Source organism: Rhea americana, unplaced genomic scaffold (genome assembly GCF_003343005.1).
Source record: "Rhea americana isolate MKP2758 unplaced genomic scaffold, rheAme1 scaffold_103, whole genome shotgun sequence".
NCBI lineage: Eukaryota > Metazoa > Chordata > Aves > Rheiformes > Rheidae > Rhea > Rhea americana.
The window spans coordinates 2421436-2440723 of NW_028185073.1; positions in this window are offsets into that span (position 1 = coordinate 2421436).

Here is a 19288-nt window from a genome sequence, read left to right on the forward strand (position 1 = left end):
ATAGCCTTCTCTGATGGAATGACTGGCTGGGGAGATGAGGGGAGAGCACTGGACGCTGTGTACCTTGACTGCTGCAAGGCTTTTGACACTGTCTTCCAGAACATCCTCCTAGAGAAGCTCAGGAAGTGTGGGTTGGATGAGTGGACAGTGAGGTGGATTGTGAACTGGCTGAAGGGCAGAGCTCAGAGGGTTGTCATCAGTTGGTGCAAAGTCTACTTGGAGGCCTGTGGCTAGTGGCATCCCCCAGAGCTCAGTACTGGGTCCCATCCTGTTCAACTTCTTCATCAATGACCTGGATGAAGGGACAGAGTGCCTCCTCAGCAAGTYTGCYGATGATACCAAGCCAGGAGGAGTGCACCTGAGGGCCGTGCTGTCATTCAGAGAGACCTGGCCAGGCTGGTGAGCTGGGCAGAGAGGAACCTCCTGAGGTTCAACAAGGGCAAGTGCAGAGTCCTGCAGCTAGAAAGAAATAACCCTCGGCACCAGTACAAGCTGGGGACTGACCTTCTGGAGAGCAGCTCTGCAGAGAAGGACCCGGGAGTGCTGGTGGATGACAAGTTGGCCATGAGCCAGCAATGTGCCCTTGTGGCCAAGAAAGCCAGTGGTCTCCTGGGGTGCATGAGGAAGAGTGTTGCCAGCAGGTCGAGGGAGGTGATCCTGCCCCTCTCCTCAGCCCTGGGGAGGCCTCATCTCGAGTCCTGTGYCCAGTTGTGGGCTCCCCAGCACAGACAGACATGGAGCTACTGCAGAGAGTCCAGCGTAGGACTACAAAGATGATCAGAGGGCTGGAGCACCTGCCCTGTGAGGAACGGCTGCGAGAGCTGGGCCTGTTCAGCCTGGGGAAGAGAAGCCTGAGGGGGGATCTGATCAATGTGTACAAGTACCTGAAGGGAGGGTGTCAAGGGGACAAGGACAAACTCTTTTCAGTTGTCCCGTGTGACAGGACAAGAGGCAATGGGCASAAAYTGAAGCACAGGAAGTTCTGGCTGACCGTGAGGGGGAATTTCTTCCCTGTGCGAGTGACGGAGCCCTGGCACAGGTTGCCCAGAGAGGTTGTGGAGTCTCCTTCTCTGGAAATCTTCAAGGCCCGCCTGGATGCAACCCTGTCTAACATGCTCTAGGTGACCCTGCTGAGCAGGGGGGTTGGCCTAGATGACCTCCAGAGGTCCCTTCCAACCTTACTGATTCTGTGATTCTATTATTCCGTGATTTTCTTTTGAAGCAGAAGCCTTTAAGGAATTTGCTGAGCCTCTCTGCTTTCCTTTAGGGGTTGACTTCCTTGTTTTCCTCCTCTGAGAAGATATCGTGCACATACAGCAAAAGCATCTGCACACATCATGGCAAAGAACCCGAGCAAACATCAGTTATTCATATGAGCAAACCAAAGATTATCACGGAGTTGCATCAAATTAGAGCTGTGAATTACATGGAGAGAGTGGTGTGTCCTCGGACAGAGGACAGGTTCAGAGCCTCCAAGGAATCACGATGAACTTCTGATTTCCTGCCCGGGAGAAACTATAAACATCAATCAGTAATTTCTACTTCAGCATTGTAATCTCTGCTTCAGCTCAAACATTTGTTTAATAAAGACACAGGAATCTTGATTTAGCGAACTCTTGAACAACCTCAGCATGTCTAGTAATAGGAACTTTATCAGGACTAAATCATTAGTGATATAAAGATAGACCTAAACGTTCACTACTGGATCAGGAAGAATCAAGTCAAGTGAAAATTGTTCTCAAGAAACTCATCTCACCACAGCCAAAAGAGGAGAGGCTACCCAGCAGAGTGGTACTCTGTGTTCCAATTGCTTTTAAAGCATGTCTAGCTCGAAAAAGCCTCTGAAAGACCTCTGTAGACAAGAAAGTTTTCTTCTCCATGTACTTGTACTTCCACCGCAAACATTGTAGGTAAACATGCCGTTTGCACAAATGCAACAGAAAGTCCTCAACAGTTAGCGGTAGCTTAAAATTCTTGGTTTTCCACCATATCTTGAATTTAGTAAATCATTTATTAAATAGTCATTCCACTGTAGTCTCCATATTATTTTAAATAGCTCACCTATCCTAGCTAACACTTTGTGATGGGAGAAATAACGTAATGGCTTTAATAAAGACTGTCCATATTTTTAGCAGGCCTGCTGATGCTTTCCACTAAAGGTCAATACACTGTTACTGAAAAAACAGCTGTACTAACACAGAAAAAATATCTGCATCAACTATCCTGTTCCACAACCTTTAACCACTTAAACTGCTCTAAAATATGGTATAGTTCAGGGGCTAATGAATACCTCCAAAAAAGTCAGCACTCTAAGAGATCAAAACATGTCATATACAGATAGCTGCTCCAGTATATATGACATTTTCTTCTTTGCTTTGGATGTGAACAACTGGGAAAGAGGGTCATGGAAAGGATAGTTAAACCAACACCTCAGCTTCTATAAGGCTGATTGAGAACAAGGAAGATAAAATAACTTTAAGAAGAATTGCCTCATAAAAATCCATAATATTACTGAAGTGCCATGTGAGTTACAGCACAATATAGCTGAAGTGGCACTTCCATTTCAAGATCCTGCTTTCAAATACTTGTAATTGTCTTAGAGGGAGGCAGAAAAATATGTCTGAAATTTCTATATATGTTTTCAATTTGTATGCAATTTTTAAAGTCTTCTGAATATTTTCYAGTACAAAAACACCTATTATACATTAACCTATAATTTTAAATGCCAYAGACATAGCTCAAAATGCCATAAAAACACTAAGGCATACTATGCCATAGGAGTGTAAGACCACTGTTTAATTAATCACAAGTAGAAATAATATATACTTTTATTTCTTAAGCCAGAATAAATTTATTTTGTCATATGCTTTCTGAGTTTTTCTGAAACTCCTTGCAAAGTGTGACTGTAAACAGAGCTTTTGTAACAAAATAAAGAAAAAATTACACACTCTGACTTTAATTAGGAACATTTCATGTTTCCCCAGCAGTCTAAATTCTATTGATCTTAAGAACTGACCTCGTGAAAGATGGACAAACCAAATTTTTTCTTCATGCATTTAGAAAGATGCAGTGAGCACACTGCAGCACTTGTACTGGATAAGAAGATGTAAAGCTTCGATTCAGTAGTCACATGCTSTAGCTAAAATTTTCAAATGTATTAATTTAAGTTTAGACACCTATCTGCATACATTAGATGTAGGCTAGTGCAGTAAGATGCAAAGTATCTATATCTGCTAACAAATCTTCCTGGCACTGTTAGTGCTGCAAATCTTCATGATTCAGGTGATGTTAATCTGAGCACACAGGTCTACCTACATCACAAATTTAACATTCAGGAATTGGGGCTGTGAAGTCGAAACCAACTAGTTGCTCACTGCATTCACTCTGAGAGTGGCATAACTTCTTTATTCTTAGTACAGGCTAAGACCATACAGTGGGGAACTGGGAAGCAGTAATTATCATGCTGTAATTCCTTTTCTTTCATGATTTACACAAAGGTTTTTAAAGGGGATTTAAGTGCCTACATGACCATTTTGGTCTACATTTCCTAGACAAATATCAATAAACTGCTATATGCCCTAAGCAATGCTATGCATCTATGGGTGAAAKAATAGCAACATAGAGATTTTACCATTATGTGCACAGAGTTAAAGTGAAGCTGATTCATTTAGGCTAGTTAAGAGAAGATAAGCACAGGTCCCCATACCACACATTGGTGCAAGCAGAAGTCTCCTGTTTTCACACATAGTTTTTAAACCATTTAGATTTTTGTTTCTCTTCCTTCATAACTCATCCAGATCTATTTTAATTTATATTTTAAGTAAGTCACTTGATCCCTGGAGGAATRGATTCAAACACAAGTTAAGAGAGGGAGGGAGCATGCAGGAGGCATCCTGTATTTATTACAGTAGAGTCACTAGTATTACCAAGCAGGTCACTTGGTTTTTGCATGGCAGTCTGACACGTGCTCCCAGACCTGAGCAAATAGAGACACACGTTACAGTTTTGCTTCTCACTTTACCCAAACACATCTCAGCACAGCAGTCCACAAATGCTAACCGTGCCAAAAGCAGTCCCAAATTTCTCTGATCTCTCTCTCCAGTAACAAACACACATCTATGTGGTAAAACTTGTAACAGATAAAGAAATAAAATCATCCTAGATGACTAAATCACACTGTTTCTGGTGGGTAGCTTCATAACTGAACTCTTTTTCCCCTGAAGGACCGCTCAAACCATTTGTTTTCATTTTCTTGACATCCTGTCAGTGCGACATAACTGGGTGTGCTGCTCTGCTTGTTATTTTCTGCAATGAAAATGACTGGCTGYGCTGAGGAGTCTTGAGAGGTAATGAATAACACGTTAGAGAAACAAGCTCAGCCATGGGATCTCTCGGGGAAACAACACTCGCTCGCTCGTATACCTGTTTACGGACAACAACAGCTAGTGCAGACCTCTGGCCAAGGCCGTTCATGTCAGAGGGGCTGTGAAATGCCCTCTTTATGCCCCTGATAAAAAGATTCATTTGATGAAGTTTTAGCACTYGTTAAAGGCTAGTCCTTCTCCAAAAGGCTGCCTTTTTTTTCTACAGAGAATAGCTGTTCAGATGTTTAATGCTTTGCTTCTTTTTTGCTTTAATTTTCCCTCTACTTTGCCAAAGGAGGTGGCAGTCATCGTGACGGCATTACAGACCTCRGGAGAAAGCAATAATATCTGGGATATTGGCAGCATAGTGGGTCGTGAAGTCACCCAGACCTTTCATTTCAGGCACAGTGAGCTAGAAATTTTGGCTTAGGGAAGAAGGGAACACAAGTTCAGTGATCTCACCCTAGCCTCTAGTGGACATTAATCCACATCACAAAACCATCAGGCAATTTGTCACAGCCATTGCAGGCTGCTGAAAAGAGGGTCAGAGGATAGGGAGCTCTGGGAAGAATCGCTGCTTCTTTCCGCAGAGCTTGCACTGTACTTGGAGTCAGCGTCACTTGCTCCAGGCGTCATTATTAGATATTCATTTTCATTCACGTACCTGCCTGTAAAAGTGACGGGAGAATTCTATAGGGGAATATTGTGACACCTACGCATACAGGGAGCCAGAACCTCACGTAAGGACAYGGGCAGAGACACAACCTAGAGCAGGGTAACATCCGAGCTGTAGTCTCCAGGAAAAGTTATGCACCTGAGAACCCTCCTGGAGAGTAATTTCTCCACTGGTTCCTCCTTGTTCCCAGGGGATGAAAAGCTGCTACCAGCCTAACGGTGCTCAATTCTACCCTCATGCTTCCAGCACCAGCTGTGCTGCAAAGATCAACATTCAAGAGGCAGCGTATAGAGAATTCCTCCTCCGTTTCCTATCCCCCGCTCTGGTGAGGGAATAACCAAGCAAAGATCCCTGCTTCCTTCTAAGTGATGAGACCAAATAACTTTCTGAAAATGAAAGGGGGCTGTCACCTCACATCACGTCCTTGGAAAGGCTGAATAGCCAAGACAAGAGTCTAGGATTTAACTGTTTCTTTCTGTGTAGTTTTAACCTATGTGGAGAGAGTRGAACTGGAAAAAAATGCCTTCTTATTCCACTCATTTTTAAACTTCTCCTTTTTTAAAAAGTGTACTAATGGGGTACAATAMAATAAAACAAAGCAAAACACAGAGTCTAGCAGTAGTTAAAAAAGTCCTTGGTAATTTTTTTTTAATTCAGAATTACTGCTACTGGTCAGTAATAATGTTTAAAATCTCTAAAGCAGGAATGAATACCTATTTAATCAGACTTCTGGTTGGAATTCTATACATTTAACAGTTTATAATCTGTCCTTGTACTGCGAATTTGGCTTTAGGAAGGTATTCAGCCAGAAGAATGTGTATACTTAGCTACAGTTAGCTTTCAGAGGAAGGGTGCAATTTGTCTAGGCTCCAAATTCCCATTTTACGTAGTTATTGTTTAAAAAAAAAGTTAACAGTTTTGCAAGTTTTAGGGCCAAAAACCAAGGTCTTCATCAAGTTTGTGTATTTCTTTACTATGCTACAGTACAATTCTGACTGATATGGCCCTCCATAATGCCTACCACAACTTGGCAAGAAGCAAACAAGTAATGTTGAGATTGCATTATGTTAATACAGATCAGAAAATATTTTCACAATCAGCAGGGACAGCTCCACCATCACATCACTACATCCTGAAACTTCTGCGTCACTTTAGATCTTGTTTTCTCCCATGTATTCACATCTCTCTGTATTGTATCATACGATGTTTTATGAAACAGGACACCAGAGATGCTATTTTTGCTGACTGTCCCATCACAATAAAAGCTCCTCTCTRTATCTTCCATGTTTCGCCTGTTGGCTTTTGTGAATCATCTTGAAAAATGCTATGTTGATACTCTTACAAAAAACTAAATATGACCTTTTTTATGTGTCATTGTACCTCTGCATCTGCCAAATGTTATCAGTTTTTTTACTTTCTTCATGGCATCAYTCAGCAATTCCTATTTTCAGATGCAATGAACTATCCTCACCATACTAGGTTCAAAAGATACACATTCAGACTGCTAACTCCATTCTCTAACCTGAAAGTATTGCCCCTCTGATCAAGTCTTCCTCAGATTTTCCAGCACCTCATTCTCATACTCACCTTGYCATCTCAGTGCAAGAGGAACTACTGTACTGCCCATCTTTAAAATCTGCCACTTCCATCATGTCTCTAACCTCTTCCATCATGACCAAATGGGGGGGTGTGCTTTAGCAGACGCTTGTTACTCTATCCATATATGTTTTGCTACTGTGTTTTATTTATCCTGCCTGTTCTATTCRCCTGCTGTCATTTACCTTATCCGAGAGACAACTATGTATGTGCTTCAAATATTACAACTGATCCAGGAGCCCTTCCTCGTCCCCTTTGAACATGAATATGAAAGCGATGCTGTTCAGTCTGGGCTTTACTCTGAGGAYATCTGCAATTATTCCAAGAGTACTATGTCTGCTTGTCTCAGAGTAAAACAGCAGCTACAGTTTAGGAAGTGCACAGGGTTGTTATAACCTGGAAAGAAGAAAGCTTTAATCCCTGCCACTAACACTGTTGTAATTGGATTGTTAATATCAAGCAGCTACAAAATCATATGTGTTTCTGTATAAATAAACACATACACACATATTTTCAAATTCTACTCTATTGTGTAGAGCGAATTACCAATAACGTGAGAGTAAGTGTTTGTAGCAATGATCTGTCAGAGACATAGCAGAGGTCTCTGAGACACAGGCTAGCAGAAGCCCTGCAAACTCAGGGGCAGGACAGTACCGGAGGCYCCCAGGATTAGTCACACAAATGGCCAGCTACAGATATGCAGCTTCGTAACAACCGGATGAAACTGTCCATGGCAGATAGAGCAGGTGGAGTAGTCTTTAAAATCTGTAGAAGACTGCAACAAAAAGAGGCAGCTGTGCTGGAGCCCTATCTCAGAAACAAATATGCGGAGCTAATCTCCCTAACACCCTCCACTGCGCTGCCACTTTTGTAGGGATTGTTCTGTTATCATTAATGGGAATTATGTTTTAGTATTTGGTTTAAGGTTTTACTGACTCGGCTTAATGGGTCTSTTTAGCTGCCCTTTTGGACTAACTGTTAAATCTAAATGCCACAGGGTGCCTCCACCAAGTCCTCTAAGCTAATCAAAGTTCATTTCCAAAAATACCGCACAGCACTGCAAACCCCTGCTCCTACCAGCACTTATAACCAGTGAAACTTAACCTCTTTGTTTCATACTGCTTGTGCATACCCATTGCTTCAGACAGGCCTGAAACAGTGGAAGTGGTTGGTGTTCTGCAACGGAGAAACCAGCCAAGTACAGGAACTACTGCCAAGGAGAGAAAACATCGGTAAATAAATATCAGTACAAAATAAATGTTTACATGAAAAGTGACATAGCTGGGATAGAATAAGGGTACCTAAAGTGCCTGTGTGATTCGTATTTCGATGGTTTCTTCTACATCTGTGGTCTATAAAGGTCCCATAAGTAAAAAGTTTAGACATTTGTGATTTTAACCAGAAAAAAAACCCTGACTGCAAGTCTGCAGGATAATGGTCAATTAAACAGTGCAAGCTAAGGTAGCACACTTAACCACCTGAATGGTGGAAAGGCTGCCAGCCTCCCAAAGGGAATAAAAAGTAGCAAACTCCTCCCAGATCGAATTAGATTGCTTCAGGAATTTGTAAGTAGTTTTGTTAAAAATAGGGGCATAGCTGGTAGAAAAGAGCTCAGTGATGCTATCCATTAAACTTCAATAAGAACATCCCAAGAAATACAATCATCAGATGTTTCTGTTCAAAAGTGGCTTTATTGCCATTATTTAGCCACAGGCAGAGAAAAGAATCAACACAGACTAAAACATAGGAAATCAGATCCTTTAAAGCTTTATATAAGGAAAGCCTTGTGCTTTCCCCAGTGCTCGTGCAAAGCTGTTAAGTGTTAATGCATATAATCTATCTAGCCAGCTAACTAGTTTAATCCATCACTCTGTGTGTGAAAACATAAAAGCAACCCAGCTGTGACAAGTTAATAGTAGGAATAGGCAGTAAAATAGTAACAAAACACACTTTGATTAATGATCCCGAATTGCCCAGCTCTGGTATGGATGGCTTTTGTCTAGGTTTATTTAGTAGCCAATCAATGCAAAATAGATCTGGTAATTTAAAGCATTACACCAGATCAGAAATGTTGCCCCATACTGATAAAAACTGGAGAAAATATCACATTTTGAAAGAGGAAGAAAAAGTAGCAATTTATATAACTGGAGCTGCCTCAGAAGATGAGAGAAAATTAAATACACTAAACTCAGGGGTCATTCCAGTATTATCTGCCAAAGAAGAGATGCTATAATTTGAATAAAATAAGAATCATGCCAAACCATTACTCAAAGAGTGAAGTAAAACTTTCTATGACCTCTAAAAAGTGTGATACACTTCCCTTTCCTTCTATCGCATTTTCCATTTCTGTAACCCTCTGCAAGATGTTTCACAGACGTGGACCAGAAAAAAAGTTGATGTAGTTTCGGAAGTAAACTTACTTTTGTGCCATGTCTCAAATCCATAGGGTTTTATATTCTCTACTGAATTATCAGATTGGAACATGCAATTTGGGCAGTCAGCATTCCTCCACTTTTAGCTTGTACAGCCATTTGTATTAAAAATATCACTTAATGAATACCCAGTCCCTGTGAATCCATGTGAACTCAGCATATGCGAAGCTTGGAACAGAGACTCGCAACCTCAGGAATTTGAGGACCTTTTACATCCCAAAGTGTTGCAAGCGTCCAGCTATAGAGTTTAATTACCTCCTCTTGAAAATTTTCCTCTCAGGTTAAACAGATGTTTTACCACTAGAAAATACCTAATGTGGCGTAGGTATTTCTAGGTATACCTCCTGTTGGAACTGTTTGGAGACTAAGCTTGAAACGGTGTGAGGAGCAATAAACCAGCTGTAGGATCTTTTACATTTTTAAAGACCCAAGAGAAAAGTCTACTGTGTACTGGATAAGTTGGAGTGAAAAATAGAACTAGTTGGGAGAAAGTGGAAAAAAAAAAATCTTCTGCTGTGCAGCAAATAACTGCATGTATCCTACTGCTGTATGACAGCGTAGTGCATGGTCTCAGGCAAGACACTTCACCAGCCTGTGTATTYATAGAAAATCATGTTAACAAGGAAATCTAACTTTTCTTGCTTGTGCCCAATACTTCATGCTTTCAGCGTGCCCTTTTTATTGACTCTAGTGATGCCTCTCCCACCTACACAGCTGCTCGGAATTTGGGACTCAGTGACTGGTTTCAAGCAGAAAATTGAAATGGTGAAACAATCTGGCCACAGGTATTTCCTAAGAACACCTCTTGTTTTCTCAAATGCAAAGAGAACAAAGTAACTTTGAGGGCAAGCTCAAGCTCCCGMCAGCCAGCATGCAGTGCGCACAGCCCTCTCACCACTGCAACAAGTTTGCGGTTTCTCTGTCTGTGCCTGGCTTATCGCTCCTTCTCTGACCCTGCACTTCTCTCTTCTACATTTTCTTTCACATAGGCTGCTACTAAAATGTAATTTGAAGCATCACGTTTGGCCTACCGCTGGTTAAGTTTCTGATTGCATTCACTCTCCTCTTCATGTGTCGTGAGTGGTGGTGAAGAGCGCAATGACTTCATCAAAGGGAAGCATAAGCAAATGTGTTGGTCAACACTGATGCACTGCTCAGCACAAAACAAGTCTGCATAGCAAAGCAAACCCACCAACGACAGGTCTGTCTTCACCTCATTAAAGCCATTGTAGGGTCCAATTCAAATACATTATACTAGTCTTACAGAAATGGCCTTTAATGGGAGCTGCAGGTTTATTCTTGGGACCAGAATGTTATTTCTTAGCTAGTTGCAGATATATGGATTTCTTTATTATTATTATTTTGATGATAGCTTTAAGGCAAATTAAGAAACTGGAAAAATCTGTACATAAAGAGCAAAAAAACACGCTTGGAATATCTGGCAAGCTTTTAACATAGTAGTTCCACAGCTTAATTGTGAATACAGCATCAAGAAACATGGATATGGCTGTCATGTAAAGTGACAACATGATATGCCTGTAAGTAGCACAGCACTCCTAAAGAGGACTAAATTGGCCTGCCTGTTTTGCAGCTATCCAGGATAAACTGCCTATTATAGTACTCTATCAGTAATGGCTGATAGCAAGATGTTTCCACCTATCACTTTTAAATGGGAAACATACCTGTCATSTCATCTAACACATGTATTGTCTAACTATGTCTAGAAATGAACAAGGGACTTGCTGTGTTAGGAAGAGATAATAAGATGAAGTCAAATGTTTTCAAAAAGTCTTTGCTAGAGAGGCATAAAGCCAGTGGTACACTGGATCTGCAGAGAAGTAAAAAAAAAAAAAAAAAAAAAAATTTTTTGTTGGTGACTATTTTTGAGAGTTGGTAGTTCAAAACTCCTGTTACCAGCCAGGGTACTCTGGACATTCGCATTCAAAGCCACATACTGAGACATGCACAGTCTATGATATCTGAAAGATAACACCAGCTCACAGCTGCCGGTAATCCTCAAGTACCTTTTAGAGATAAATAAGTTCAGTGGGTCAAGCTAACCTAGCCAGCTGTCTCCAAAGAAACACTTACAGCATCCTTTGAGATGTGTCAGATTACCAGCAGTGATTTGGAGCATCATCTGCCTGGAGTAGACCATAAGTGCTATTGGCAGAGTCCAATTACATGCTGACACAAACGCCCATAACACTGCAACTCTGACGTGATAACCAGCTTGCAAACCAACGTCTCCCAGAAGAACGTAGTTAATATGCCGACAAATGAGAACAAGCTCGGACTTCGCAACAGAGTGGAGGTGATCTCGGTTGTTTCTGGGTTTTGTGTTTTTTTAAGAGTATCTGGAACAAGGACTACAGCAGCAGTTTCATATTTCTACTATTACCTGGAGCAACCAGCCCTCACAGCAGAGACAAGGTTTTGGTGCCTTTGAGTGAAGAATTAAATATGACCCCAGAGACTGGGGAGAGCGCAGCATAGAGGATCCACAAGCAGTTTGACAAAAAGAACCATTTCAAGGACTTTTCTGGGATTTTCTGGCAGGACATTTTGGCCTGGGCATGATATAATTTACAGCCACTCAGCAGGCAACAAGTAGCACTTAATGATAATGGTAAAGGGAGTAGTGTATTTGTCTAGTTACCACAGTTATTCTCGAGCTTTATTTCCTAAATAAGAGCACTAGCCTAATGAATACCGCACAGTGAGGACTCTAAAGAAATCTCTAAAGAAATAAGTTGAAATGGCCATATGTCCAGGGGAATTTCAATGATGAAAAAAAAAAACCCTATTGGATTTTTAAAAACATAGGTATATCTTTACAATAAGATTTTTTAAAAAAATCTACTCTTACTATTTACTGACTTACCTACAAGCTCACTAAAAAAGTGATCAAAGAAATTGAGGGAAAGACTGCTTTTCTCYAGATAGAACGCTAGAAGAAAAGATATGTTGCTTTTAATTTTCCCTTGAGYGCATGGGAATGCCAGAAAGTGTGCTGCCACCATGAACACCCATTCTAAAGCTTCAAGGAGACGTCTTGGCTGACAAAAAGAAAGGAGGCTTTCCTGAAAAGAGAGAAAAGGGGGAGAGGGGAAAAGAAAGTAAAAACTTCCAAGGCTGAGGTTTTCTGAGGCAATGTTTTCCTGAAAATATTCTGTCCTTTCTTTGAGCCAAGTGAGGACTAACATAGTGGCTTGCTTGGGTAACATCCTTTTGCCATGGAGAAAGGGAGGCTGTGCTGCAAAATAAGGATGTAAATGGTTAGAGGAAAAGAACCTGTGATTTCATTTTCCTAGTAACCAAAAATGAGCCTTACTGAAAGTATTGGTTTTATGAGAAAAATGCTTAACTGCAAGTTTTTTTGAAGTTAACAGATCACTGAAAATAAAAAGGCTTTGGACATATGAAAGATGATCACAGAACATTTCTCTAAGTGATTTTCTCACAGAGAAAGAGAATGAGAATTAATCTAGTCACTGGGATGGAGAATAGTGGCAATGTGCAGAAGCAAGCAAAAATAATATCCTTGTGTTTGATCTAGCAAGAATCCRTCATAGAGAAGAAAAGAAAAAAAAAAGAAAAGAAGTAAGTCAAGATTGAGAGAAAGGATAGCCTCTGCTGAGATGCATAATTTTGCATCTCGCCCGGAAACAAAAGGAAAAGAAACAAATCCTAGGGTACTATAACAAATAAGCCTACCTTAAGGGTAGAGAGGAGGAAAAATCAGAAACAATAAGCTCACTAAAACAGAGTATTTGCCCTGTGTTTGAGAAACAAGATTTCCACACTATGCTATCTTCTCTGAAGCTTTTAATCAGTAAGTATATTTATTTTTCATGGGCTAGTGGGCAAAGGACATCTGCCAGGCATGGGCAGCATTGCAGAGGATTGAGAGGAGCGCAGACTCTGCCCTCCTGCCATTTACAGAAAGCTGATATCCTGCACGTGCCAGCAAGACGTGACCTTGGTGGTCATCACCTTTCACTTCTTTTCTCTCACATTCTCCTGAAAGATCCTCAGTTCTGGGCCCACGCCAGGCACGTAGAAGAGAGCTAAATCAGAGATTCAAAACAAGCTGGAGACCAAAATGATGGTCTAACAACCTCCCCTGGCAAGACAGAGTAGAAGTCTAAAATGTAATTTCTGGACCCTTGCCAGAAAGGAAGGAGCTGTATTGTTCAGAGGGATGGGGAGAAAGCGCCAGTTCAGACCTGTGCACTGTTTTGGCTCATCTAACAAAATAGGAAGTTTACACAAAGCCAAACACTTCAGTAAAAATGACCAATTACCTAGGAATATCTTGAAGAAACAGAGGGAAATTTCTAAATTCGAGATCATCCAATCTGGTTAATCTTAGGGCTGTTCAGTACCTCTAAATTACTGCAGTATGGGGGAGCTATAGCCCRCTGTTATACACTGTAATAGCTTGCTGAGCATTTGTTAACTCCAGCAGAGTATATGTGCAATTATTTCTAATGAACTCCCTAGCCCCTTAGGAAAAAATAATAGTCTTTTTGAATCAGTTCTACCTGTTGGCTGCATTAAATTTGGAAACAGAAGACATACATTTTCAGATCTCCCCACACAACAGGGCTAAGAGCAAGATTGGCATGTTTATTTTCAGAAAACCTCCCTAAGCATTTTAGGCATGGCCAAACTAATACATCTCTCCTTGACAGTTGCAGAACTTTTATTTCCTTTGCTAAAGTGTAACAGATTGCTCGCAGTTTAAGTCTTGATGTTCGAGTTGCACTGCAAAATCTGGCTGCCTGCTGGGGTTGTAAAGAGGTCCCATGCAGGGAGGGGGATTCTGGGAACATCTGCCCACATAAACATTATGCAACCAAGGAGTCAAGGGAAGGAGCAGCAATTTGTAGGAAGGTGAGAGAAAATGCTTCATTTTCCCTTACTCATCAGGAGATTTTCTACCAACACAAGGATTAAAAAAATCTGGCCATTCTTGAAATTCTTCACTATTTTTCTAGCAGTATAATTAAATAGAAAGAAAACACCCCATCCTAATGATCACACTGTTTTCCAGTTTCACAACTTTTTATATTCAGGTTTGCTTCCTGAACTTTCTTCTATATTACAATGTAATTGGAAAAATGTAGGTTCACATGAGAGGATTTTCATTTTCATGGCAGATTTACATGAGATTGCCTTTATCTGGGAGATTCTTGATCATCAGTCAAAGCAACAGCTGGTGCACTCTGCTTCAGCTGTATTTGGACATTGGGGAGTGTCATGTTATCAAAATGTTTTAAGTGCACCCATCAAAGCTGACATAAACTGGAACCTGCTACATCAACCAGGCAGACTGCASGTTTATTGCATGGCTTCACATCTCCCTGTAGAAAGTAAATTGTGCACAGGAAGTGAAACACAGAAATTATTCCAGTGCTAAACTTGCTTTACTTTCAGCTTTCCCAGAAAATATAACTCAATTTAGGTCCCAGCACTACAGCCTTCTTATGCTGTTGCAGGAGTTTAAAATGTTTACTGTTCAACAGCCTGTGAATATCTTTCTGAGATCAACTTTAAAAAAATTACGAGACTCTAAACCACTTGTTCCACCAATATTTCTTACACACTCATGAACTTGGGTAAACAAAACATGCTTTAGGAGTGCAAGGGTTCTGCTAGTGTTAAATGGTGCATTTTACTGAATTTGCCTAAGAATACTTTTGTCTGTGGCTTGCATTGAAACTCACATAAAAATCTTTATGTGGTGTTAGATCAGAAAACATTATTCACGCAGAGCTGCAGYCAAATCATAGTGGTGATCTTTGGTACTAAAACAAGAGGGTTTTTTTCGCGTAAGGCCTTAATTACACACACAGTATGCTAGTTGCATGCAGTATATCAGCAGCTTTAATACCTTCCAATTGCTTTAGCCAATGTTGTGTTCAGTTGCTTTTTTCATAATATCCAGATTGACACCATTATTTTTATGGCATATTACTATGTTCTAGAAGAATAAACAATGCACATAGCCTAATGGCCTACAGAGAATAAGAGGTGCACATGCTAACTATTCTTTTGACAGTGGATTTCTAACACTCTTTACATCCTGTTTTGGCACAAAATTAGCACATAAATTGGTTCAATGCAGCTTTCTTACACTGAGCTAGAGTTCTGCAGCCCGATTTCTAGTTTCCAATCAGGAAGGCGGAAAGGATTTTAAGTGCAAACAGCTCAGGTGTGGAGGAATAGATTATAAGCATCAGGTAGAAAGTGACGAATTCAGAGGAATTTGATCTTGCGTTAWTGAGGATGTTGCCATGCAGCTGTCTTCTTCCCTAAGAGAAGAAGACACAGCTGAGCACTTCAGTAGCTCAATACTCTTGGGCACATGAGTGCATCTTTTCGTAAACATCCATGCATTGCTCAAAGCATGTCCTTCTTTATTCTCTGTTCCTGGAGCTGAGAGAACATGCGTACAAAGGGGCTACAAACTTACCAACCCTGAGGACAAAAAGCAAGCTTRAGATTAAGGTTCTCACTTATGCCCATACTCAACTTTATGGAGGTGAGAGTCACCACCTCAGGAATAAACAGAAAAGGTTGATTTGGTGCTGAGTCTCTTCCAAATCTTCCAAACACCCCAGAACAGTAAATCATTTAGAACTTGTAAATTGCTGCAGGTTATGTTTACACCGAGTAACTCTACCACATCCTCCACTACAATGCTAAGCAGGTGTTAAAACCAAAATTCACTGAAACTCACATGGATACGGCAGAAGTTYGTAATCTCACCCTAGTTGACGGCATGCTCACTCGAGATGACCCAGCTAAAATAGCTTACAGTAAAGCCGGGTATGCATGTGTTACACGCGCTGTTCCAGACTAAGGCTTGTGATAGGMATCCACACAATCCTATTGTTGCTTTTCAAGTCAGACCTAAACTTACTATTTCGATTTTAAAAAGGAAAAGCGTTGCAAAAATCAGTGTTCTCTGTTAAGGTGTCCATGATAAGCACTTCCCAGTAGTTTTTAAAAGTAAAGGATTTTTATATTTTCATGTTCTTGACCCATAGGACTCCAGCTGTGCAATGCTTACTCTCCAGCTCCCTCCAGGTCTATGTGTACTGCAACAACTCAAAGTTTCTGTTTTTTTCCCCGTAGTCCCTTCATAACTGATTTGTTCAACATGTATTTAGAAAGGGTATCCATACTGTAACTGAATCTCAGCCTACATCTGTGTCTCTGCAACCATATTCAAGCTAACTGCAGACAGTTAAATAAAGGGCATTTTGATAAGCCCATTTWGTGTGTTTCAAGAAAGGTCTGTGTTACATGCCTTTAAGTGCTAAATTTGAGTAACTACTTTAAAGAGAGCCAAAGCGTCTRTTTCTCAGAAATTACATTACTGATATTTGTTCTCTGTATTAARTATGAATTGCCTGTAGATCYTTCTAGATAGTTATATTGCATATATAAATATAGCATTTGTGGTATCTTCATTCTTTACTATTTGACCACTACTACTATTAAGAATATTTGTTAGTATTTTCCTTAATCAAATTATGTTGTCTTTATTCATTGAAGCTACTACAATGTAGCTATTACAAAATTCTAACAGTAACTTGTAAAATAATGTAATCTTGCACTTCAGCAGTACTGACCTATTCTTTTGAATTCTTCCTCTACCCTTCCTCTAGGATCTGCATTTAGCTAAGACAATGCACCAGGAATCTTTAAAGTAAAAATCCAGTGTCATTAATTAAACAGAATTTTTCTGGGAAGTTTTGATGKGGGGGTTGTTTGTTTTACTTAATCCATTATATGTGAAATATTCACTTGCAGTGTGGAATAATAACTGCCTACTCTCCTGAGAATAACTCAAGAGAGAGTAAACTTATTGTTAAATAATGGACAAATTGCTATGTTAGCATCAGAACGGTACTCATTGAGAGGACTTCTAGTGGCACATCTCTCAGCTCTTCATGCTGAGAGCTATCCCATTTGTTTCTCCTCTCCAGGCACATGGGGGGATCTCTSTGAGGCAGGGGAGGAGCAAACAGCGTGCAGTGTTACCCTCTGCACRTGCTGAAGCATGGCATGCACCCCCATTTCCACCCACAGTTTCTCATTAATTAGCCAACTCAACACAGAAGCTCTGCTGTGCTCAGGTAAAAATCCTGCTGCACTTGGATTGGGCAGCACTTCCATAAAATTTACCATCAAAGTAAGCAGAAATAATCATTGTCAAGGAACATCCCCACTTCTGAAGGCTGTTCTCTGTGTACTGAGGCTCCTGACTTCAGTACATTGACAGTTTTTCAGTTTCACTTCATCTCTTACAAGCATTTCTGTTATCTCTTCAAAAAAAAAAAAAAAAAAAAAAAAAAAAAAAAAAAGAAGGAAAGAAAGAAAAAAAGAAAAGGTTTTCCTGCAATGCGTGCTTTATCCTTTCACAAGAACCTCACTCATATTCCCTTGTGGCCAAATATGGAGCAAGTAACTAAGTTGATGGGAATACATCCAAGGAAAATGACACGGCCCTGGGTGAGACCCAAAACACGTTGGGTTCATTACATTGGGTGTCCTGCACCAAGAGCTGGATAGCTCTGCAACGTGAGTATCAGGGCACATGGGTCCTTGCTGTGTAGGTAGAGAAGGTGGGTTTTAGGGGATGCTTGTGATGAAACAGTCCCTGTTTTATTTCTCTGCTTCATCCAAATGTGGTATTCCTCTCTGATTTAGTGTTACCTGGAACTGCTGAAACCACCCAATTCAAAGGTAAAAGGATTGTAGTTAGCCTCACACTTCACTGTTATTTATTTTCTTACCATGGATGATTGACCTACAGAAGAGACAAATAGGTAGCCCTACAGGTAGTCCACTAGCCTAAGGAAAGCTCCTTCCCAAGCTGAAGAGCTACCACAGCCAGTGGTATCTCCACTTTTCACATACGCTCTGCCTGCTTCACCAAATCTGACTACAAAAATAAGGATGAAAGCCAAGCCCAGAGGCTGACCCCAGCAAGATCAAAYATCTGGGATTCCTCGACAGGTTGCTTTCAAAATAGGGGGTGGGGAGGAAGGCAAAAATCTTACACAAGTCTGACTTCTTAAACTAAGCTTTAAAATGTGAATAAGTCTTCACCTCTAAAAATGTAATGGAAGTACAAAACACAATATTCATGAAGGGAAGTACTTCAGGGTACAAAAGACAGAAATAACACGAAATGTCAAGGGTGAAACAAAGGCAGCTTCTACTGCCATGGTATTTTCTGCAGTGCATACAATTTAAACAGAGAGCTCCATCACATTGTAACCTCAGAGACATCACTCTGACACCAAAGAGCTGTGCTATTTAATGTTACTGTTCTTCTCAAGTCAGACCTAGATTTTTCATATTTGAAAAAAAAAAGTGATTATTAAAAATCTATGCAGTCTATTAAACTGTCTGTGATAAGTGTAATATCTAGTAGGCAAATATCTAGAAGGCAAAAACTTTCTCTTGTCCTTCTGCATCACTGAATTTGATCATTTACCTCAACTAGCATGAGTGCTAATATCAACCTTCACTAACATTTTCTGCCACAGCCTGTGACCTCAGTTTGTTCTTTGCATCTACCAAGCCTAAGTTTGGCCTGCTGGAAACTACTTCCAAGGATACAAAATGCCCTGGAGTAAGATGCAAGAGTCCCAGCAAGAATCTCATTGTGCATCCAACAATTCACCAATATGGCACTGTCCATGTGAGATATTGGTTAAACAAAAGACATGCTGAATGTATATTAGTTGTCCAAGGACACAAAATCAGTAATTTGGGGACAGTATGGGAGGTTTCTTGTTGAATCCTTCATTTTATTTACTACCAGACACTGCCATTCTTCATATACATCTTAAATTATTATTTCCATACTATAAATAAGGAATATCACAATATAAAGAACATTGTGAGCAAAAAAAATGGGAAGTGTCCAAGTCAAGTGAGTGATTTGACCACATTGCTATGACCATTTTCATTGTTTGYGTTTGGAGGACTGTAGAAAGAGGTTGAAGAACCTCAGGCCAACAGGCTTTGCTTTCCAAGCAACTGCAAAAGCAGATCAGCCCTCCATTTTGGTCTGCTGCCTACTGCCTATTTAGCTCTCTCGGTATTGTATTTACTGGGCAGATTATGTTTTCACAATTCAGACTTTTCAGAAAGAAATTAATGCTGTAAGAGTATGATCATGATATGAGACT